The sequence below is a fragment of the Thermobia domestica genome, chromosome 4 (genome assembly GCF_964235325.1).
Source record: "Thermobia domestica chromosome 4, izTheDome1.hap1.1, whole genome shotgun sequence".
NCBI classification, from domain to species: Eukaryota; Metazoa; Arthropoda; class Insecta; order Zygentoma; family Lepismatidae; genus Thermobia; species Thermobia domestica.
Window position 1 is genome coordinate 56,639,377 of NC_137457.1, and position 25,386 is coordinate 56,664,762.

A 25,386-nucleotide genomic window follows, 5' to 3' on the forward strand; every position below is an offset into this window, starting at 1 on the left:
CATAATAAAGTGCCTCCCGCATTTAAATTTTTTTATAAAGATTTTCCAGATAGTGAATTTGAGTTGCAATTTTGTAAAGTTCATATTTCCAATGTCACTCGATAAGAAAAGAATAGATCTCTTACTTGTTGTTTCCCAGGCCTGGATTAGTTCTATACATACATATTCTTCTTAGTCGAGACATTGAACTGCACTCAATGACAGGATCTTTAAGGTTGATCTCTGGAATTGCTCCTTGCACCAGTTGGATGACAACATTGACAACAGGACTGACAACATGAGAAGCGCCGTGGACAATACAGAACTCGATCACAATACATTCCTGCAGGATACAAACACAACGAACAGTATTCTTACAAAAATAAACAAACATAAATTTATACACTATTTACATAGGTTCTCTAACTAGACTTTGAATTAACTCCTTTGATTTTTTTTTCTTAACCTTGATTTTCATTTACTGTACCATCTGAAGTTCGGGGAGGGTAATATTTTTATATACATTACATGTCTTTTTAGTTTCTTAGTGGGATCTTCAACAGATTCTAACCATACTGTATTCTTTTTCGGATAATTCAAAATACGGCATGGGCCAGAATATTGCAATGCAAACTTTGGATTGAACTTTTTATCCAAAGAGGCCTTCATAATCCTTTTAACGAGAACTAGTTCCCCTACTTGAAGAATACAAGGAACTCTCTTTTTGTTATAAAGCTTTTCTTTTCGGAGCCACGCCTTTTCTATATTCGTCATGATCGTTTTACTGATCTCTTCTTTATTTGCAGAAGACTCAACTATCCCTAAGTCTATTAGCCAAATTACATCCATAGGGTTGAACATTTTACGCCCCAAGAAAACTTCAGAAAGTGTCTTCTTAGTTTCTGAATTTATACTGACATTCATGGTATATTGAACTTGTTTTATGAAATCAACCCATTTCGTTTGGTTTTGATGAATGTAAGACCTTAATATTAGACGAATTATCTTATTCTGTCTTTCAACTAAATTAGAGCTAGGAGAGTAGCTAGATGTAGTAACATTTTGAATACCCCTGCTAAAAAGAAAGTTTTTAAAGGTCGTAGACATAAAATATGATCCTTGATCATGAACCAACTTATTACATAAACCATAAAACATGAAGATCTTTTCTAATTTGTCACAAATAAGACGTGAACTTAAGGTTCTCAAAGGTTCCATCACAACGAATCTACTAGCAGCATCTACCAGAACTAGAATATATTTAAATCCCTTACTGCTAGGCAAAGGCCCTAAGGTATCTAAATAATAAGTGTGACATGGATAAATTACTTTCCTAGAATAATATTCTCCGTATTTAAGAGTGTTCCTATCATTCGATTTTTGACAAACAATACATTGGCGTATATAGTTCCTAATTTCATCGAACATATTTTTCCAAGTAAATTTAGATGCTATCTTAGCTATCGTGCGGGAAATCCCACTGTGACCACCCCCTACGACTTCATCATGATGATATTTTATAACTGTATTTACCATTGATTTTGGTACTACTGCTCTTTGACCACCATTTACTCTACCATTGGTTTTCTTTAACAAAATATTATTTCTAAGACTATAATTCTTTACATTTTCACCACTTTCTATTTTATCTATAATTTCTTTCAACTCCGTATCTTCTCGTTGATATTTATGCAAAGGTTCATTTAATAAAGGCTCCTCCCACAAGTTAAAATACGATACATGTACCTCTTTGCCTTCAAACTCATCAATTTCTACAATTTCCTCAGATGGAGAAGTAAACTCCGTGTATTGATAAATACGGCTTAAATAATCTGCAAGATGATTACGGCGTGAGCGCAGATAAACTACATCAAACTTATACTTACTGATACGCTCGATCAGATACCCATATTTGCGCTGACGCTTGTGGTTACGCAATATCCAAGTTAGGCTGGAATTATCTGAGAAAACAGTAAATTTTTTAAACAAATACATGTCAAATTTCGAAAGTGCTAAACAAAGAGCACGAGCCTCCAATTCGAATATATTCTTTGACCATTCACTCTCTGGAATTGCCTTAGACCAAAAATATACGGGTCGAAGTTTACCTGTATCATCATACTGTGATAAAATAGCACTATAATTTTTACAACTACTATCACAGTGTATAACAAATGGCTCTCTAAAGTCCGGTATTTTCAGGACAACATGATCTACTATTGCCTCTTTAATTTTATTTAACAAATCATCTTCTTCCTTTCCCCACCGAAAAGGGACCTTTTCAGATTTAAACTTGTACAAAGGTGCTAAATATTCTGAATAACCTGGTAAAAATTTTAAATAATATGATACAAAACCTATCAACCTCGCTAAGGCTCTCCTATTACGAGGCTTAGGTAGATTCTTTATAATTTCTACTCTATCTGGATCTATTTTCATATTTCCACCTTCAAACTCATATCCTAAATATTTTATTTTTCTTTTAAACAAAAAGGTTTTTCTGGGAGAGATGGTTATTCCCCATTCTTTTAATCGAGCAAACACCTTTTCTAAAATTTCCTTATGTGTTTCTACATCATTGGTGTGTATACAAATGTCGTCAAAAAATAGATCTAAATGTTCACCAATTAAGTCTTTAAATATTTTATTTAAAACTCTAGTTAATGCAAATCCGGTATTACAAAACACATTGGCATAGTTTTGAAAGCTAAGAGTCTAGTTGGTGTAGCAAATACAGTGTATTTTTGAGATTCTTTAGCTAGTTTTAACTGAAAATAGCTAAGCTTTAGATCTAATTTTGAATATATTTTATGACCTCCTATATTTGCTATAGACGCTTCAACATTGGGAGTTGGATACCCTGAAGCTACCACCTTCTTATTAATATTAGAGTAATTGACTACGAGCCGCTTATACTTGTCATTATTGACAACTAAAAAGCATGGGGACACATAAGGTGAGCTATCTACTTCTTCAACCACATTTCTAGCTATTAAATCGTCTACAAATTTCTCGAGTTCATTCAATTTATGTTTGGCTAGCGGATATGGTTGAGTCACCGAAGGACTCTTATCTTCAAGCTGGATTTCTATTTCATAATCTTTAATTGTACCTAGTTTATCAGTGACTACATCCGGATATCTAGAAATAAGATCTTTAACATAGCTTTCAAGATCAGGTGAATACAAATTTGTTAACACATCAACTGTACCTTTTTCCTCGTCCTCCTTGTGATCCGGTGAAGAATGATTTGGTTGGAAACTCCTTTCAGCTTGGCAAGATGTTGAGGGAACCCCCTGCTGTCCTTCACCACTGGGACCAGCTTCAGCATACAAGGCATCCGACGATCTGGAATCAGCTCCTTTTCCTCCCACATCAGCATTCCCATAACTCACGACAGACTCTCTTCCCCGACGACAAACATTTTGAGATTCAGGATTGTGTCTCCCATTCAGACCACTGCCGGTTGAGCAAGGTGACAAGGGTCGTTCCTGGGCAACCCTGAAATTAGAAACTGAAGCACAGAAGTTGTTCTCACATGGTCTCTCGGAGTTAGAAGCTAACCTTACAGTAAGATTTTCTCGAGGAAAATGCACTAAATTTTTAGCGTAGTCCACATAAACTTGGTGTTCGTGTAAGAAAGGTGTACCGAGCAAAAGGTTAAGTTCAGTCTCCTCAACTACTGCAAACCAATCCACGAATTTCTTACGTTTTATGAAAAACATGATTTGCACCAATTCCTTACTTGTTCTAGTTCCAGGTATACCCGAAATCGAAATGTTCACTGATTTAGATTTTGGTCTACATTTTTTCTTCAGTTTACTTAAAAATGCTCTACCGATTAAATTTATAGATGAGCCACTATCAATCACACAAAAGACATTTTCGTGACAAACTGACACTACTATTTTAGCCACATTTTGTTGAGAAGTTAAGTTTTCAGTTGGCAAAGTTCCACACGCATTATTTTCACACCTTTCTAATTGTTTAGAATTATAATTGCATGTAACTGAACGATGAGTAGGTTTCCCACAAGCATTACACCCACCATATATCTTAGCATTAGAAAACGCAGGCTTTTTACTAAAGAATTTAGGTTGCGGGCGAGAAAAATTATTACTCCCACAAGAAATACGCACTGGCTGGTTAGAGGAAACGGTACGAAAATCCTTGGTATATCTTAAGTTTGAATCGTATGACCTAGCAAAATCTAACAAAAGTCGCTTACTAGTTGGAATTTGCGTTAAAACAAGTACATTTCTTACTTCAGGCCTTACTAAATTGCACACAAGCGTACAAAATTCTTCCTCACACATAGGAATACACAAAATGTTCAAAACACATATCTTTTCTTGAACGAAGCCATAAAATGATTCGGACGTTCTCATTATACGGTATAAATGTTCCTGGGTGAATTTCATACGTGCTATAGTAGACACAAATAACTGAAGTAACCTTTCAGATATATGGCGCCATTCTAAGGTTTCATTCAACAGTACTTGCATCTCCCTATACGCATCACCATTTAGTTTACCCAAAACCAAAACCAAAATCACTTCATTCGGTGCAATTCCACTTGATATCAAAAGTTCCACCTTCAGTAAGAACTGACAGAAAGCCAAACTATCACTTCCGTCTACGTACGGAATATCATGAAGTTGATTTTGCACAGATTTATACAGAGTTTCTGATAAATACTATCAAACTTAAAACCGTATCCCAAAGGTTGGTTTAATTTGGGCTGTGAACTTATGGGTCCACATTGTAAAGTTCTACCCATCAAGTTACTTTGACTTTGTTCACTAATAGGTTCATTTCCACTATTACTCCTATAAAATGTCTTAACATAGGTGGTTCGATCACTTTCGTCCGTAAAAGATTGAAAATTTTGCATATGGTTTTTACCAAACAACAAACTCGTGCTAGGTGGTTCTCGATGTTCACTTACATTTTCATTAAATTTAACATATCCCAGAGGTTCCAATGTTACTTTTTCACTATGTCTATGACAAGGGCCTTTATTTCCACAAACGTGAGCATTATGTGGGTTCTCTATACGCGAAATTACACTCTCACTCATAGTAACATCGCCTAAAGTGTGGCCACTCCATACTAAATCAGTACCAAAAGACGTATTACTTTCTCTATCTGTATCACTAAGATTGCCAAATTGATCCATAAGGGATTATAATTTTGAAGGTTCAATACTTCCAAAAGGGGTTTTTCTTTTAATAAATTTTGAGAGTAAAAATACACGCCTACTAATTTTCCTCTTACAAAGGCATTTATATTCAACATTCATGGAGCCTTCCCGGCCTACAGAGAACCGAGTTCTATGGACAGATGATTTAATATATTTTCTATGTAGCGAAATACACCGCATACATAGGGACCTCGGTTCGTTTCATTAAGACTCCATGAAATACATGCTAGTAAACTTTTATTTTTTTTCCAAAACAGCAAATTTTCAACAACAATAATGTATATATGAATTTCTTTGAATATAACGAATAATGTAAAACCAAACAACAAACAAATAATATAAATCGTTTAAAGCTAATATTTCTGGCTCAGAAGGAGAAAACTTTGACAGCTCTATATAACTGGTTTTTAAAGGAGCAAAAATCTTTACGCAATTTTAACACACAAGAAAAATGAATATTGCAGTATGTGCACGAGTTGATTAAATGATTTTCAGTACGTACCAAATGGAATCCAATTAACAAACACGAAGAAATATAAATCAGCACTCCAAAATAGAAAGATATACCGAAAGTCATTCACTACTACGTCGTAGCAATTTCTAGTTAAGTAGTCAAAAATACCATTACTAATTTCTAGATTTAATTCCAAATATTACTAATATCCACTGATCGCAGGAGAAAAAGAAAAGGTTTGAATTTAGAAAACATTAGCCTAATTAAATAGCCTCCCAAGACAGTGAATATAGCAAACTTAAATGTTACTCATACTTATTCTATTCAACTCATTTTTAACGTTATCAAATGGATCAAAAGGAATTCACGTCTTCCTTCTACCTCACCTGTCCATAGAACTAAAGATAACACGTTCAGTTGAACAGGTTTTTGATTCGACCACTAGATGTCAGTTCAAACGGTGACATCGCAATCAAGGCTTAGACTCAGCTCACCCTAGCGTTAAAAACGCGAATCACTTAATCAAAGCGAGCATTTACCGTCACATAGATGGATTACAAGATCTTTCTAAAAAACATTTACATTTTTTTTCTCGAACGAAAATTCACGCTAGAAGCAGGAACTCTCCAAACATTTGATCACCAAATATCAAAAGTGGTAGTAACAGTATTTCAGATGTGTGTAAAAGAGATGAAGAATTGCAACGCAACTTTGTGTGTGAACAATACACAAAAAAAAACGAATACGTTTTTTTATTTTCGAGGGAGAAACGGGTTTTGGGGGGCTAGGGCCTCCGTCAAACGTTTTGGAATTTGACCCAAAAAGGCAAGAAAAAGTGAACCGAAGTGAATGAAATGTGCACAAACATTGTAGAGGTAAGATGAGGGAATACGTGTTTCGTATTTTCCTGAAAGAAAAAAATGTTGAGTGGAACGATTCGTAAAATAAGTCCTTTCGTGTTTTATAAGTGTCGTGTCTTCACCAGATTTTTTCAAATTTGGTGTATCAACTACAGCACAAACAATATAGCGTATTTTATAGTATTTCAGGAGGAACGTTTAATTCTTACAATGTGTTTGCGCATTAAAAAAGTGACAATTAATTTCCAGTATGCTGTTGATCTGCCAAATTTGAAGTAAAACGGATAGGGACACTTGAGAAAGACAAAAGACCCTATTTTACATTGGGTCCAAATAATATTTACAGATCTTTCATTTGCCACAGTCCACTGCTTCCTGAGCTATTACGGTAATATTTATTTTTTCGGATGGGGCCTAGGCCCCAGCACTGTTTTTCAGGAAATATTACAACACGTTTCAATTATTGTTTTGCAAATTGTCCCTATACAAAGTTTCGTTGCAATTTTCCAGTCTTTACGAGGTTCTGACGTATGCTTATTTGCACTTTCGATATTGCGTAATCAACGGTTTACAAGGTCCGAACCTCACTCAACCGGTTTTTTTTTTTTCAGGAAAATACGAAACCCAATTATCTCATTTTACGTCTATAATATCTTTGCACAATGTCATTCAATTCGGTGCACTTCTTGCCTTTTTTGCCTCAAATTTCAAAATTTTGGTTGGGTATTTTCCCCTAAAACCTTTTCGCAGGAAATAAAAGAAACGTATTCATTTTTTGCGTATTGTCCCTACACAATTTGTCGTTTCAGTTTTCCATGTCCTTCAAGCACTTCTGACGTACTGTTATTAGCACTTTTGATATTTCACCATCAGTTTTGGAGGGTCTGTGTCCCACTTATCAGTTTTCTTTTTCTCAGCATAATAAAAAAAAACGTTTGCCCACCGGTGGCGACGAAGAAAAATTCCCCTTTAGAGGGATAAATGGCTGAGATCTTTTTAATTTGGCCGATCAGAGCTCCTTCAATTGTGTATATTCAACGATAACAGCTTTGGATCAAATAAAATGCACTCGCCATGTAATTTATTACAAAATGACGCGTGTCTGTTTTATTTTATAGTTCTCCCATATCTATTGATCGGCGACAGTTTCCACTTAAGAGGACTGAATACCGCCGGGATTTTAAAAATGAACCCCACTGATTCATACGGAAAACTATTTCATTTCTTGAGCCGAAACGAGACGGAATTTCAAGGTTATGATTGTGCTGATTTCTTCTGTGTAATTATTAGGTTGTCTGTATCTTAGTGAAAAATAATTTAGTTGGTATGCAAATTTAATATTAATTAAAATAGAAAGTAAAATGTGCTAGTGAATATCAAAAGAATCTGGTGTATTTCTGCTTGGAAATTGAGAGAAACCAAAGAGCTAAGGACACATTATCTTAGGAAAACGTATGATGCAGTACTAAAGCAATAGGTTAACATTTGTAAGTGAAATTAGTGGAATTCAAATCGTTAATTGCTCGTTTTTCGTAACTGCATCTTATATTGCCATATAGTGGCAAGCAACAGAACTCAGTAATGAGTGGATGTTGGTCTCGCGGAGGAATATCAAGATCGTATGTTTCTGCTACTCTCAACCGCTAAATTAAAAGTCCAGTACCTGTCATGGCCAAAATCATGCCACGAATAAGTAAGAAATGTCGTTAGTTTTTATAAACGAATAGAAAGAAGGAGATTGAACTTAAAATCTTGGAGAGAAGAACAAAATATTGTAAGTGAAGTTCAACGGAAAATATAAAATATAATTTTTGTCATTTTAAGAAACCTTGAATGTAGGTTGAAAGAATCACTCAGAAGTTTGAGCTCGTATTTGTTTCAGGCGGGCTCGCGTGTGGCGTTGTCAATTCTCCTTTTCGTGTTCTGAGTGCGACACAGTCACTATTAGATCAGCTGAAGGGAAAAAAGAGAATAACAGCTCGCATAATCAGCGAGTTGTTATTATTCTCACTATATTTACGTTTTATTTTCTTTCTATATTATTGTTTATAACTAAGCCATGACCTCCTGTGCAGATCACAGTCATCTCCAATAATCAGTGCCAGATCTAGGGGAAAGGGGCGAACGCTCCGAGCAGCAGTTTAGGGGACGACAAGCTGAAAAAGTAAAAAGCAAAAGCTCGTAAAAAGGAAATACATTCACCTATTGAATTCAATTTGGTCTATACGTCTTTCAAATTTCAATACCAGTATGCTCGTACATTTGTATTGTTAAAGCGTATAACCTACCTTCCTCTGCAATTCAAAATACGTAGGCAGGTCTCCATCGAAAATTTAAATGAAATGAATTACATGATGCGAGACGATGGTGGCCGTCACGTCGGCTAGTCGTGTTGTGTAGCTGAAAAAGAGATGACTCTTCTCTTCACTGCCCTGATCCGGCCCTTCAAACTTTTTTTTCTTCTATCGAAGCCAGGAATGCGTATTTGGGAAAGTCTCAATGTTGACGATTGCTAGTGGAAAAAGCGATGCATCCGCCGGTATATTGGAAAGGGTGGCAGGGCTGTTGGAAAGTGCCGCAAAATTTTACGTTGCCCCAATGGGAAAATATCTAGATTCGACACTACCAATCTATATATATAAAATTGAAAATAACTATATTTGTGAGTAAATCTTCTGAACTGTCCATCCGACCTCGATCAAATTCTTAACATGGATGAGTTTCAAGGCTGGGCTATTTTTAGGCTATTCACTTTGATGGTAGAACTGAGAGGAGGAGGAGGGGCTGTAAAAATAAAAAAAACTTAATAACTCTTGAACCACTAGGCCGATCTTGATCAAATTTTCAACATACATGAGTTCAAGCCTGGGATCGTGTCTATGTTTTAAATTTCACGGAGCAGCGTGAGCGAGGAGAAGGACTGGGAGACTGAAAATGACTATTTTGTAATTTAATAACTCTTTAACAATCTCACCGATCTCAATCAAATTTTCAAGATATATGAGGTTTGGATCTGGAAACATTTTTCTAATTTCACTTTAACGGTAGATCCTAGGGGAGGGGGAGGGGAGAGGGACGTATAAATAAAAACTAATAAAACCTAATAACTTTTGAACCACCCAACCAATCTCGATCAAATTTTGAACATATATGAGGGTCGGGCCTTGGGTGTTTTGTCGTTTGACTTTGACGAGCCTACGTAAGAGAGGTGGAGAAAGAAATATATGTAAAAAATTAAAATAAAAATGAATACTTTTGTGACTTCATCACTCTTGAACCACCTGACCGTTCTCAATCAAATTTCCAACATACAGGAGTTTTAAGACAGGGATTGCTTTAGGTTATTCACTTTGATGATGCAAAGTAGGGGAGGGGAGGGGGAGAAACATTTTAAACTGATGAAAAATGGCCCATATTAGTGTTGAATCCATAGTTTTCTGGGCCGATGAGAGAAACAGTGACACTTCTGATGTTGTTTCAATCCAAGTTCAGCCCTGATGGTTGAGGAGCGTGACGGTACAACGTAGGAGAGGGGAATAAACATTTAAAAATGATCGAAAATGAGTAATATTAGTGTCGAATCCATAGCGTTAGGAGCAGCTGAGATTAACAGTGACAATTCTGATGCTGTGTGCCGCAGCACGGAGGAGGGGTAAAAGAGCTATATATAATAATAATAATAATCGAAAATGATCAATATTAGTGTCTGATCCATAATTTTCGGGATCGTTCTGATGAACTGTGACATTTTCGATCCGGTTTAAATTCAAAATCAGCTCCGCCACTTGCAGGAAGGGGAGAAAGAGATATATAAAAATGGTTGATATTGGCCACCATCAGTGTCGAATTTATAGTTTTCTGGGTTGCTTAGATCAACAGTGGTACTTTCGATCCCGTTTAAATTCAAATTCAATCACACAACTTGGGGGAGGTGGAGAAAGAGATATTGAAAAATGATCGAAAATGACCGATATTAGTGCTGAATCCACATTTTTTGGGGGTTTCTGAGATGAACAGTGACACTTTCGATGCCATGGCCTGCAACATGTGGGAGGGGGAAATATACATATAAATGACCGAAAATGACTAATATTAATGTCGAATCCATGATTTTTGGGATCTTCGAAATAATCGATGATCTTTCCGATGCTGTTTCAATCGATGCCATTGAAAACAAAAACAGCGTATTTCACGGGTACTAAACACATGAAATACGAAGTTGTGCATTTTATTTTTAATTTCAACCCAGGGAAGCGGGTTATTTTTTGCTAGTAATACTAATAAAGCTCAGGTACTCTCCTTTCTCTATTTCAAAACAAGCTACAAATCTCTTTCCTATATCTGTTACTGCAGCTATAAGTACATTTTTGTTTTTCATTTTTATACAACACCAAGGTTATAAAGGGTGGTCTATTTAATGTGGTTTCGGAGCTTAAATCTGATAGGCCGTTTCCAACCATACTATCACGCCTCCAGGAAAACTGGATTACAGGGAAGAGTAAAGCAAGAAATTAAGTATAATTCTTTTGCTAAACAAATCTTTAGTTTACATACTAGTCATAGGACATGTTTAGAGTTTTTTTCAACGAATCTGTATGAAACGAGACCTACAAATGACATAGGACTGAAAGTTGAACTTACACCAGGAGTCGAATCTGGTATCATTCTAACAAAAAAAATCCTAATGGCTGACTACTTTCATGCTCATATTTCATTCGCATGTAAAAATTGAGGGTAAGTCCGGCCCTCTAGACTCCCCGTGGATATTGGCTTGTGTGATCCCCCACCCTCGAACGCAATTCTCTGGAAGAAAGCCTCTGTTCTTTCTTTTGTCTGTCTAGGTGAGTTTTGTCTGTCTAGTTGGGTACCGTTGATGGTTTTGCGAGGTTTTTCAATTCCATTCGGAGTAAAATCCCCTATGGTGCTCAATATGAGTTGAGTTAATTTTATCATCCCTTCAGCAGCGAGACTGGCCTACTGATTAATCGTGAAATCCGAACCACATGAGGTCTCGCCTGGAATCGAACCCGGGTCTCTCACGTCAAAGGCGCGCACACTAACCATTTAGACACGAAGAAGCTTGGTGCCCATATTAGTAAAGAAGAAAGCACATTTTGGAAATTTCAGCGCAGACAACTAAGTACGACGACTGTTAAATGAATATTTTTCATCTTGAATATATTGTGATAATTTTCAATCTTATTCCATAATGTCAATTTTTTTAAAAAAAAGCATTCTCTTTTCTGTAACTCACTATAGTATCCAAGTTAAATTTCAGACAGTGTGCAAAAGAGGGGAAGTAACTATAACGTACGATGGATTTTCTTGTAAACCATTCTTGTAAACCGATGAACAAAACCTTTCTTGTTAAATTCAGCTTCGCAAAGAACCTGTGTGATTGACTCATAGCTACACATAAATTGACAGAATAAAAAGTCTTAGTTTTAGTACTGAAACTGCCTCAGGCTAAAAGCAACCTGCCCGCAGGCGTTGTTTTGTGCCTTGTAACATTGTGTTAAAAACACAACAGACACAAGGTTAGCTGATAAGGCTAGTTTTCTGTTATACAAATTATATTTCCCAATTTGTTGTTTGAAGCATCTTTATTCCTTATAAAAAACAATATATCCAGATTTATATTTATCATGAAAATATATTTATCATTCAGATCCTTTATTATTATTATTATTATTATTATTATTATTATTATTATTATTACCACATAATATTTTTCGTTAGTCCTCACAGCACATAATACTTAGCAGCACGGGTAATAGTGCGTCGGAACGCAAGTCAACCCGGCCCCCACCTCCAGAAAATGTGTACAGCGTCCCCCCAGTCCCTAAGAAATTACCATGAGCAAAGATTGGCATGGGGGACGGCGTGACGTCATGCCATTACCTACCGTCATCCTTTTCTGATGATTCCATCCCATCTCGCCTAATCCCACCTAGACTAACGATTTATCAGCCGCTTATATCTCTAAGATAAAAATGTCCGCCATTTTAGGCAAAATAGGAATTCCCATCTTGCCTAATATGGCGGTAGGATGCAAGGAGGGAATTTCTGTACTAAAGAGGGAATTCCTCTACTAGCATTTTAACCAGATATTTCAATCAATATTGGCAATCTCTGTCAACTACAATATAAATATATAATAATTACTATACAAGAAAAAAGGATAGGGGAAGGCGATTTAGTTAATTTAGTTCATTTTTGGTTTGTTTTGGGAATACTGGAAATTGATTGGCAAATAAAAGCTAATCAGAAACAGGATAGAAATATACAGGGTATTTCAAAACATCATCGACAACGTTTGGGAACTGATTCCTGAGAACAAAATAAGACAACCTGGGTGCAAAAATACTTCCTTCTGGCGCTATGATCAGCCAGAAACCTGTCGGAAAAATGCCCAAAATGTAACTCGAGAACAAAACGTCGGATCGAAGTCGGGGGAAAGGAAATGTATATTATTTTTAGCCATAGCTTCCATTAATGCACAACTCGATATGGTACAGGGATAGCGCAGATATCACCCCAAACAAATTGACGAATTATTGGGATATTTTATGAAATGTTGACTGAGGCAAGTTAACTACAATTAAATACGATATTTCAACTAACAGGAATCTTAGAACACGGACGAAGTTACAAGAACATCGTGAAAATTATAGAAAGGGAAGATGCACATATTTGATGGATCTACTTTCTCTCAGTATAGAATTGACGATCGAGGAAGAACTTAAATTATTTGAAGTCCATAAATTTTAAATGTTATGCCTTGTAGGCTAATGAAGACAGTGAGATCATGTATGGCTATGGGGTAGCGTAAGCAACTTTCGCATAGGAGAACCGGCTCCGATTAGCGACGGGAGCACAAGCAGTTGGGTTCTCACATTAATCCGTAGCTCCATGTCTCATGTAATTTTGCTACCGAAGGGATGCTAAATTGAAATCCAATCCAGTAATAGAGAGAGATAATAGATGGAAGCAATTTTTTTGGGAAATAATTCGTGAAAGGAGAATGTATGAGAAAACAGGATAATCCCGACAAATCTCACGGGTACGATGGTATCCACTACAAACTTTTATAGTCTGGGATCGAACAAGGTCTATCTCGCACCAGAAGTAAGCGCTTTATCACTAAGTCACATTGCCCCTACTTTGGAGGACACACTATGATTCTGACAGATGTATGGATATACTAAAATTGTGTGTGATAAACCAACATACAAGAAGGACAAACGATCAGAATGTGGGATTCGTGGAGTTTCCTTCGTGCGAAAATGATAAGTACGTTTTTCTATGTCAGTTATTCTTAACTGGATGCCCGCGTCTCTTAGGGATTGGGAGAGGACACGGTGACTCAGTGGTAAACAGCTTGCCTCTGGTATGTGGGACCTCTGGTTCGATTCTCAGCCAAGAAACTTTGTGGTGGACACCGTATCGTGTGTGGGTTATCTCGGGATACTCCAATTTCCTTTCACATTCTCATTCCATCACATCTTCCATCAACATTCATTTGCCTTAATCATTGTCTCCCTTAGCCTAAAGAGCACAATCGTGGTTCGTTAAAATGAAATACTTCAATTCATTTTACAGGGGTTGCATATAGTTTGTCGGTGGGTTACCGTTAAGATTACCGTTATTTGTAAGGAAGAAAGAGTCTATGGGGCTCGCAATTTTCGAGAGGCTGAGAACTACAATTGTACGTTGATGTAAGAAATACTAAAGGCACGAAGTAAATTCGATCTTTGAGTATTTTAGCATATTAGTCGTATTATGGACAAGAAATGGCTTACGTATCTACAAACAAAGAAAACTACAAAGGGTGTTCAAAAAAGTTTTGCACAGTGGTCTCTATTTCTTTTGTTTGTTGCAGAAGGAGAACGAATTTTTTTCTGTGATCATACTTGGTGCATTTAGCTATACACTGAGCCTACTCAAGGTAGCCTCCATCAACTGTGACGCATCTGGTCCAAAATTCTTTTCATGGTGTAAATGCACTTTGGTAAAATTCTAGGGATTGACTTTTATACCATCGATTGACACAGGAAATAAGGTCTTTCTGACTATCAAATGTTTTACCGCACAGGTAAACCTTCAGACGTGTTTTGCTTTCAGGTTCGGACAAAAACAACCATGTTTCATCCTCGGTAATGACGACGTCGAAACACTGTTTCCACTCTTCAGTAAAGGTCGTAATGAGACCCTCGCACACATCCTTCCTCATCTTTTTTATTTCTCTTGTCAATAATCTAGGCACCCAACGTACATAGATTTTTCTGTACCCTAGTGAATGTACCACTGGTACCACACTTACCCATTGACAAACCAGTCATTTCAGCAAGCGGTCGTGTCGTCACACGTCTGTCATTTTGGATGATTTGATTAATGGTCTCTTTATTCACATCACTCACTACCGTCGATGGTCTACCGCATCGTGGATTGTCCAGTAGAGAGAAATCACCTTCTTTAACCCTTGCAACAATCGCTGGATACTGCTCCGATCCAATGTGTCCTCCCCATAAACACAGAGCAACTTCCTGTGAATCCATGTGGCAGAGTCATAGCCAGTCTTGAAGAGGAACTCCATCACTGTTGTCGCAATCTGACATCTACTTCACGGTCCGTTATGGCTCACCTGTAAATAAAAGAAAATACTTTAATATACCAACTTATAGCTAAATAGTCCAAGTATGTTCTGAAAAAATATCATTCTCCTCCTGCAACAAATAAAAACAATTAGAGACCACTGTGCAATACTTTTCGAACGCCCTTTGTAACAGTGAAATTTGATATTGGACAGTGAAATGTAATAATATACAACTTGGATATCAAATTTCGCGGTTAGTTTTCTTGGCTTTGGATATGTTCAACTTAATTGTTTTTTCGTGATAATCCAAACTTTCAACATACGAGTATCAGTCTCCTAGATTTTCGTAAATAACTATGAAGATTATCCTAAATCTTCCAAATAAGTACAGATAAGGACAACTAAAGTTCATAATTGACTTTCGAGAACTTGCTGGCCCTAACTGATATATCAAATCACTATTCTTCCATTTCCAAAATTATCACAGATTTGAAAATGCCAGATATCAAGATGGCTCCGGAGGTTCGTGATCTACTCTGTCCATTCTTCTCTTGTCAATATGTCAAACTACCACTATTTGCATTGTTTATCTTTCACTATTTTCACGATTCAATAGTTTATTTGATGCTTTTCAATAATATAGCATAGCCCTTCTCCGATCAGCTTTGATCCCCTCTGTTTCTTATGGCGTTCAGCGCTTACAACGTTGCACATATACATATTTTCACATCCTCTATCAGTCACTCTGCGTCTCATCCTGCAAATCGATTAATAAATTTGTCCCCCTTACTTGTCAGACAATTTCTTATTGATTGAGCAACAGGTAAAATAATTCTACAATGACTGACAAGTAACACTTCCGAAGTGTAACACTCCAATTTTGATAAAATTTGCCAAGTTGATACTACACATAAAATAAACGAATACGTGTTTTTCTTTATTTTCTGCGAAACAACTGTCTTAGGGAGCAAAGGCCCCTACCCCAAATTTGAAAGTTGACGCCCGAAAGGCAAACACAAGTGGACCGAAGTGAACGAAATTGTTCACAGATACTGTAGACATAAAATGAGGGAATACGGGTATCTTATTTTCCTTAAGAAAACGTTTAGGTGGGACACAGACCCCTCCAAGATTTTGATCCTGAAATATCAAAAGTGTTAGTAACAGTATGTCAGAAGTGCTTGAAGGACGATGAATTGGAACGACACATTGTGTAGGAAAAATACGCAAAAAAACGAATACATTGTTTTACTTTCTGCGGAGAAATAATTTTCGGGGACAAAAGCCCCCATCCAAAAGTTTGAAATTTAAGGCCCAAAAGGCAAGAAGAAGTGGACCGAAATGAATGACGTTGTGCAGAGATATTGTAGACGTAAAATGAGATAATTGGGTTTCGTATTTTTCTGAAAAAGGCGGCTGAGTGAGGCACGGACCTTCTAAACCGTTTATTACAAATTATAAAAAGTGCAATTAAGCATACGTCAGAAGTTCGTAAAGAATATGGAGAATTGCAACGAAACTTCGTATAGGGACAATTTGCAAAACAGTAAATGAGATGCATTTTAATATTTGCGGAAAAACAGTGTTGGGGCCTAGACCCCATCCGAAAAAAAAGTAATTACCGTAATAGCGCAGGAAGGAGTAGACTGAAGCAAATCAAATTGTGTGTGGATATTATATAGACAATGTGTAAAATAAGATCTCAAGTGTCACAGATCAACAGCAAACTGGAAATAAATCGTCACATGTTTTTCTTTATGCCAAAAAACATTTTAATGGTTAAAGGTGCCTCCTGAAATACTATAAAATACGCTATACTCTTTATGCTTGTATTTGATATGCCAAATTTGAAGAATCGGTCCACTCCTATTTGTCTCTCGGGCGTCAACTTTCAAAATTTCGTATGGGAGCTTTTGCCCCATAAAACCGTTTTTCTACAGAAAATTAAAAGAACGGCATTCGTTTATTTTTTGCGCATTGTCCATACACATGGTTTCGTTGCAATTCTTTATATGGTTTACACATATCTGACACACTGTTACTGCCACATTTGATATTCCGTGGTCAAAGGTTTGCAGGGATGCGTGCCCCACCCAACCGTTTTCTCCAGACAATACGAAACCCGTATTCCCTCATTTGACGTCTACAATATCTGTGCCAAATTTGATTCACATCGGTCCACTTCTTTTTGCCTCTCGGGCGTCAGCTTTCAAAATTTTGGATGGGACCTTTTGCCCAATAAAACTGTTTCTCAAAAGAAAATAAAAACACCGCATTCCTTCAATTTTACGTATTGTCCATACACAAAGATTCGTTGCAATTCTTCATGTCCTGTACACACATCTGACATACTGTTACTACCACTTTTGGTATTTCTTGATCAAATGTTTGGGGGGGTCCGTACCCCACCTAACAGTCTTTTCCACGAAAATACGTATTCCCTTATTTGAGTCTACAATATCTGCTCACAATTTCATTCAGTTCGGTTCACTTCTTACCTTTCGGACGTGAAATTTCAAAATTTTGGGATACCTTCTTTTGCCCCTGAAACCGAATTTCTGCAGGAAATAAAACAAATCTTATCCCTATATTTTTTGCGTATTGTCCATACACAAAGATTCGAGGCAAAACTTCCTGTCCTGTAAACCCATCTGACATACTGTTACTGGCACTTGTGATGTTCCATGATCAATGATTTGGAGGGGTCCGTGCCCCACCTAACCGTATTTTCGAGAAAATACGAAACCCGTATACCTTCATTTTATGTTTACATCTGTGCCAAATTTCATTCATTTCGGTTAATTTCTTCTTACTTTTCGAGCGTTAAGTTTGAAAATTTTGGGGTGGGTTCTTTTACCCCTTAAACCGTTCCTCTACAGAAAATTAAAAACCGCATACCTTCAATTTTAGCATATTGCCCATACACAAAGTTTCGTTGCAATTCCTTCATGTCCTGCAGACACATCTGACATACTGTTACTAGCACTTTTGGTATTTCGTGATCTAATGTTTGGAGGGGTCCGTACACCACCCAACAGCTTTTTCCAGGAACATTCAAACACCTTATTCCCACATTTTCTGTGTACAATTTCATTCACTTCGGTTCATTTCTTCTTGTCTTTCTGGCGTCAACTTTCAAAATTTTGGGTGGGATCTTTTACCCCATAAAACCGTTTTCCGGCAGAAAATAAGAACCCTTGTTTATTTAGCTTTTGCGGTTTGTCCATGAGCAAAGTTTCGCTGCAATTCATCATGTCCTTTACATACATCTGACATACTATTACTAGCACTTTTGATATTTCGTGATCAAAGCTTTGGAGCGGTCCGTGCCCACCTAACAGCCTTTTCCACGAAAATTCGAAACCCGTATTCCCTCATTTTGTGTCTACAATATCTGTGGAAAATTTCATTCAGTTCGGTTCACTTCTTTCCTTTCGGGCATAAAATTTCAAAATTTTGGGGTACCTTCTTTTGCCCCTGAAACCGATTTTCTGCAGGAAATAAAACAAACCGTGTTCCTTTATTTTTTGCGTATTGTCCATATACAAAATTATGTTGCAGTTCTTCATGTCCTTAACACACATTTGACATACAGTTACTAGAACTTTTGATATTTTGTGATCAAAGGTTTGGAGGGGTCGGTGCCCCACCCAATCTTTTTTCCAGGAAAATACGAAACCCGTATCCTTATTTTACGTCTGCAATATCTGTGAACAATTTCACTCACTTTGGTTCTCCTCTTCATTCCTTTCGAGCGTCAAAATTCAAAATTTTGGTGTGGGTTCTTTTGCCCCTTAAACAGTTTTTCTACAAAAAATTAAAAACCACATTCCTTTATGTTTTGCGTATTGCCCATACACAAAGTTTCGTTGCAATTTTTCATGTCCTTTACGCATGTCTGACATACAGTTACTACCGCTTTTGATATTTCGTGATCGAAAGTTTGTATGTGTCCGTACCCCATTCAACAATTTTTTCCTGGTAAACATGAAACTCGTATTCTCTCATTTCATGTCTACAATATCTGTGCACAGTCTCAGTCACTTTGGTACACTCCTATTTGTTTTTCGGGCGTCAATTTCCGAAATTTTGGATTAGGGCATTTGCCCCTTAAAACTGTTTTTTCGCGTAAAATAAAAGACAGTATTCGTTTATGTTTAGCGTATAATCCATACTCAAAGATTCATGGCAATTCGTCATGTTTCTTAAACCCTTCTAACATACTGTTACTGTCACTTTTGATGTTCCGTGATAAAAGATTTGGAGGGGTCTGTGCTTCAGCTAACCGTTTTTTGAGACAATGCGAAACCCGTATACCCTCATTTTATATTTACAATATCCGTGACAAATTTCATTCATTACGGTTCATTTCTTCTTAACTTTCGGGTGTCTACTTTCAAAATTTTGGTGTGGGTTCTTTTGTCCTTGAAACCTATTTTCCGCAGAAAACAAAACAAACCGTATTCTTTTTTTTTTTTTGTTGCTTATTATCCATACATTTTTTCCTTACATTTTTTCATGTCCTATACACATACATCTTACATACTGTTACTAGCAATTTTGACATTTCGTGATCAAATGTTTCTAGAGGTCCGTGCCCCACTCAACCGTTTTTTAAAGAAAATAAGAAACCCGTTTTTCCTCATTTTTTGTTTTAAATATCGGTGTACAATTTCATTTACTTCGGTTCCTGTTCTAGCCTTTCGGGTGTCAACTTTCTAAATTTTAGTGTGGGTTTTATATTAAAACTTTACATTACGTAACTTTTTCTTTTTTATAAGATTATTTTTTTGGGGAAAAAGAAATGCTCTTCTCTGGCATCTCTTTGTTGCCGTTCGTTTTGTTTGAACTGCTTAAGTAAGATAAGGTTATAACTTTTGATGTCATCCAACTCCGTCGCGATAATAAAATTGTCATTCTTAACAATTTGTTTCATTCACTTATTTGGAGTCTGCCACACTGATATATTTGTTACAAAATCGAAGTTTGTTTCAACGCCTTTCGAATTCGCAATCAAGCCAACCGCTGAGCTTTCTGGGTTGCCTGCTATTGCACGAAAAGGAGAATAGTAAGTGGTAATGCACTTTTGGAATCCTGCACAGATATGAAATTGTGCAGATGCTAGATAGGCTTTATATTTGTCTTATTGCGGCCGCAATGGCTTATTGGTAGAGCCCTCACCTTTGGTGCTTCTAGTCCGTGGTTTGATCCTACCTCTTCTAAGTAGCTATACAAGCACCTCGTGCGTGGTTCTTTAGGGTTTTCGTATTTTGAATCACTGTCGTCATTCTATTATTATTTATTAATTTATATATATTTCCCCACATCACCGGTATCTAAGGTCTTAAACCCATCACATGTGAAGATGACGTCCATCGTCGTGCAAATTATCCGAAGAAATAAGGAAGGTAGGAAGGGAGCGGTCTGGGACTCGGAAGTTAGGTTCTATCCTGGCATTGTGTGAATGAGGAAACACGAAGACGTACTTCACTCAGGACTCGTATGAAAAAGCTCTTACACCTTTTCGATCGAGTGCACCCGCAACGCATCGAACTCGGGACCGCTGGCGGCAAAGCAGAGAGCATTAGCAACTTCTCTACGGGGGACATCTCCACCATTATTATCTATCTCATCATCACCGTCTCCCTGAGATTCGGTGCATAAAATTGTGACATTGAAAAAGAAAAATTGTATCCACATTTACTCTAAAAACTTTATATCTTCTAATGAGGAAAATGTATTCTAAAATTTGCTAACAACAATTATAATACGCTAGAATAATTTCTATTTTCCATAAAACATTGAAAAGTCAGGAAAAAATGTCAGCATTTGTTGGGTAGAATCTTCACGAAAGGAGACATGTAGAATCTTAATAACTGTTGATAATCAAGCTCATTGTTAACAATCTGTATATTAAGAGTAATAATATATGATAAACTCAGAAAAATCTTATTTGTTACTATTTCGCTATATTTATCGGAATTGTTTATTTCATAAAATAACAATAGTAATAAACTTCAGTTTACATTTCTGCGATCATCTCTTAAAAAATCGGACGATGATATTAATTATATTGTGATAGATATAAATTGTTTAGGTGAGTTTCGTTTCCCCCTTTCGTGACCATGTTAGAAAAATATTGTCTACAAAGAAATTAAATTTAATTGCAAATCATCATTAACGCAGAATATCATTTGACCAATCTTTATGATTTGACAAATTCACAAGTTGAAAAAAAAAGAAAAGAAGAAAAATTCCACGAAATGAAGAAAGAATTGAAGTCTTCCTTCCAGATAAAAATATAAGGGCACAAAAAAGGTACCGCTGATGAGTAAAGCTCTGAAAACTATTAGAATTGGATGTGTGTAAGTGGGTACAGGTATTTCATCAGAAGCAACCTATTGTTCATATGAAAATCGATGGTCTTGTAGGTACCGCCAAACGTGCATCAGATGATCAAACCTAAGAAAGAGGAGAAGAGAACGCGGTAACTCAGTGGTAAAAAGCTCACATCTGCTCCGAGGGGCCCTTCGGTTCCAAACCGTATGAATTTCTGGTGGGCAAGATCGTTTACCCATGATATTTCTCAGGGCTTTCCCCGTTTCCTTCCAGCTTTCATAACAATTCACTTTCAAATTATCGAATTTTAAACTGGAAATTTCATTTTATTCCATTTTTAAATACCTGTATTGTATCTATCTGCATAAAATTGATTGTTTATAAAGTGTTGATTATTTTTATTACTTTTGTGTACATAAAAATCTGAAAACTACGTAAAGCTAAACAAACTGAATTAGTGTAGATACTATAATTTTTGTAGTTACAGTACACTTATTTAAAATTAAGCCCAAATTACTTATTAGTGAGAAGCTAAAATAGAATAATTATAATTAAGTTGTAATATTTTTCTTGCCATGTTGAACCTGTATCCGCAAGATATAGGATTCAAAATGCTTATAGCAGAGGCACCTTTCTCCCTGTTAGGCCCATCATGCCCCCCTGAATTCTCGCGTCATCCTACAAGAAAATTAAAACTCAAGCAACGACCTTCAATACCGATGAGATAGGAGGGAAACGAAGAGAATTTAGGGCTGTATCAAGAATCTAAATGGGAGGTGAACGTGTCTACTTCAAATTATATTGAATACTGTAATAAGCCTCACGAGAACATGTCCTACAAGCAAGAAAATATTACATCTCCTCTTCTTTCTAGGTAAGTCATAAATTGAAACATATGACTTTTGTTTAATTTATGCATTTTTTTAAATGTAAACTTCATCTATTCGTTTTTTTAAAATCATCTATGTTTCAGTACTATCTCCTAACCTTACACTGCTTCTAATCAAATTTCGAGTGCTTATCGGCATTCAACCTCCGGGTTCCATAGTCTATAGAGTTAGTGAGTAGTTTTTTCTTATTTTTTATTCTAGGTTATCATTCTAGGGAAATCTAGGTTATTGAGTAATAAATCCTTAAAGATATGTTGATTATGCGTAACTTATTTGCATAGTCGTATAAACTGTTGAAACCAAACTTCCGAAAACAAAGTGTTCTTACATGGTAACGTCTTTTCGGCTTTATTAAGAAAGTCATATAAGGATTCTTTTTCTTTCTGTTACTGGTTTCTATAGCAATAAGAACCAACCAGAACGCAGTCCTGGCATAGCTTGTCAGATTGCTAGTAATATATGCCCTCCAAGAATACGGCACATGGCAGCGATATCGGTGGAAGCGCCGATAATGTCGGCGGTGAAATCGACTTCAATGTACTCAAATCGTAGCTTGTACACGCCGCCGACATTTTCAGCCGATCATCCGAAACGCAGATGCTGTCGGTCAATCAGCCAATCTTGTCGGGAGGAATGTTTTCTTATGATTGGTTGCACATGCCTCCGAATATGTCGGCCAGCCAGTTGGTTAGATGAAGAGAGTGAGTGACAAGGTGCTGTGTATTCTAGTTTCAATTTTTATCTTTGGAATTTTGTTGTTTCCATTTTTTCTGTTACAATTGTATAATAATATTATTATTACCTTGTCCCATAAACAACTTCGGAACAGCTAATTATTTTTTACTGTCTCTATTTTGGAGTAGCTAATTCCCTTTATTAAATAAATATAAAATGTGGGAAGTCTAAAGAGTACTAGTTTCCCTCTAAATAGCTATTACCAAATAAAATATACGAAATTTAGGTAACCAATTTCTGGATTATTCTCCACTCTTTCTTTTCTCTTTCTCTCTCTCTCTCTCTCTCTCTCTCTCTCACACACACACATTTTGATGGTATATTTTTAAATCTGTTAATGCATTTAAATTTCAATACATTTTGGAAGTTAATTTAAGCTTAATTTTCAAAGTTTGATACACTGTGGAACAGGCACGTATCCCAGAAGGGGCCGAGGGGTCCGGACCCCCCTTCGAGACCAGAAATGGAAACAAATAAGGAATGATGAAACAAAATGAGATGATAAAAAGAAGGATCAGCGTTAAAGAAAAGCTACAGGAAGATTTTGGTCATTCTCTTTCTTATGAGGAGATTTGTATTACTTGCAATACATGGTGGCGAGGTAAGCGAGATATCTGGAAGACTAATGGAATTTGAAATTTCAAGAAAAGTTACGGAATTGTCAGATTCTACTAAAAGTCAGGGATATTTTAAGCTTCCAAAAACATTGTGCCGTTGAGTAACAGTGTGTTTTATCATAATTTTTCTTCATCACATCCTTGCAGTATCAAACATGCTATTTCAAGAACAATTTTCTACTGCTCCTTTAATAACCTGTCATTTGGAACCGACAGTAGTTGACGGAATAATAAAAACAAAAAAATATGTGGAAAGAAATTTCTGTTAGAATTTAATTCAACAGAGAAAGGAATGCAGATATTGTAAAATAGTTTATAAGACATTGTTGAGTATATAATTTTTATAATAATTGAGGTCATAATGAAAGGAAAATTGTTATATTTGAATCAACAGAGGAAGGACGTATATAGAGTAAAATCTTTTTCAATACGTTTTTTATTATTATTTTACTCGAGATTTCAAGGACAGAATTGAAAAGCAAAAAGTTTGGCGAGAAGTTTATGCAAGCCTTGCCCAGGATTTTGAGTTCATGGACAAAAAGAAACGAGAAACGACAAGAATGTATGAAACAACGCAAATCTGTCTTCAACATTGGGGAGGGGGACGGGTAAGATCAGTCGAGAAACAATGCTGAGGAGGATCAGGGAAGCAGAGTTGTCTTCAACATTGGGAGGCGGGCACTTTTGAGGTTTATTCTGAGTGGACATTAATTTCATCTCACTTTCCTTTCTGGCGAACGGACACACATAATTAAATTTAAAACCCCAAAACACATTCTCCAATCGGATTATTGGGGGGGACAATCTCCCCAATTCCAAGATTGGAGGGGACACGTTAGTAGATATGGGTCACTTGGTGCTATTTTTTCCTACTGCGCATGCGCAAACTCTTGACGCTGATTGGTTGGCGCAGGTCACGTGACCCCGCCCCCTGGCCACGCCCGCTGACGCTGATTGGATGGCCACGACCCGGCCACGCCCCTTTACGCCGATTGGCTGGCACCGGACCACGCCCCCTGCACGCTGATTGGCCGGCGCCGGACCCGTGACTCCGCCCACCTTGAACCATCCAACCAAATCCATTTTAGGAGTACTGCTGCGCTGACTGGCTGGCGTCGGACCCGTCCCCTTCACCCCGATTGGCTGGCGCAGGACCCCGCTGATTGGTTGGCACCGGACAACACCCCCTTTGCGCTGATTGGCTGTCGCCGGACCCCGCCCCCTTGATGCTGATTGGCTGGCCACGCGCACGGTCTTTTAGAAGTGCAGCGCTGATTGGTCGGCGCTAGACACCGCGCGCATGCTACATAAGATTCGTTCCCTTTTATGAGCACTTTACGAACACATAGCAGATGGATAACACATTTTCCATCCACCTATTAAGCACAGCAGATATAAAATACCAGGGGTGTGTTCGTTCCCTTTTCTGAGTATAGTTTCCACCCTTTCTTTAACCATAGCAGAAATTACATAAGACTATGTAATATAGCAGAGCTAAGAAAAGACTATGGCTTATTTAACATAACATAGCAAAGATTCGTTCCCTTTTATGAGCACTTTTCTCAACATACCGTAGAATAATGGGGTGTATTCGCCCTCCATTTTGTATTCAATATGGAGACCAATTTTTGACCTACTGCGCATATGCGCAAAACTGTTCCGATTCCGCCAGAGCAGACTATGGCAACATAATAGAGCACAGATTAAAAAATA